This window comes from Sorex fumeus, unplaced genomic scaffold (assembly GCF_029834395.1).
Source record: "Sorex fumeus unplaced genomic scaffold, SorFum_2.1 ptg000155l, whole genome shotgun sequence".
Classification (NCBI taxonomy): Eukaryota; Metazoa; Chordata; class Mammalia; order Eulipotyphla; family Soricidae; genus Sorex; species Sorex fumeus.
The window spans coordinates 681,688-682,081 of NW_026606212.1; positions in this window are offsets into that span (position 1 = coordinate 681,688).

Here is a 394-nt window from a genome sequence, read left to right on the forward strand (position 1 = left end):
CAAAAACAAACCAAAAAATATATATAGTCAATAAAACATAAAAACTAAAGCTGTAATCCTATCGCTCTTAGACATAATCATTTTGAAACCCAATTTTAATTGTTTACAGATGAACTGAAGAAATTTTCAGTCTCCCTGTGTCTTCAGTGCAGGCCCTCGAGTCCATTCCTTTCCTCTGGGTCCACCGCTCGCCCACGGAACCTGCTTTCTTCTCGTAGGAGTTTCCGTAGGGACCCAATCTTTTAATGCACGGTGCTTGCCCCACCCCTCGCTGGATTTCTGGAATTCTTATTGGGTATGGTTCTCCCACGTGCTCTGGCATGGCCTTCCTGATTGGCTGTCGGCATGCCGCCCTCCGCGCTCGTCCGTTTCCTGGGATACAGCTGCAGCGGGC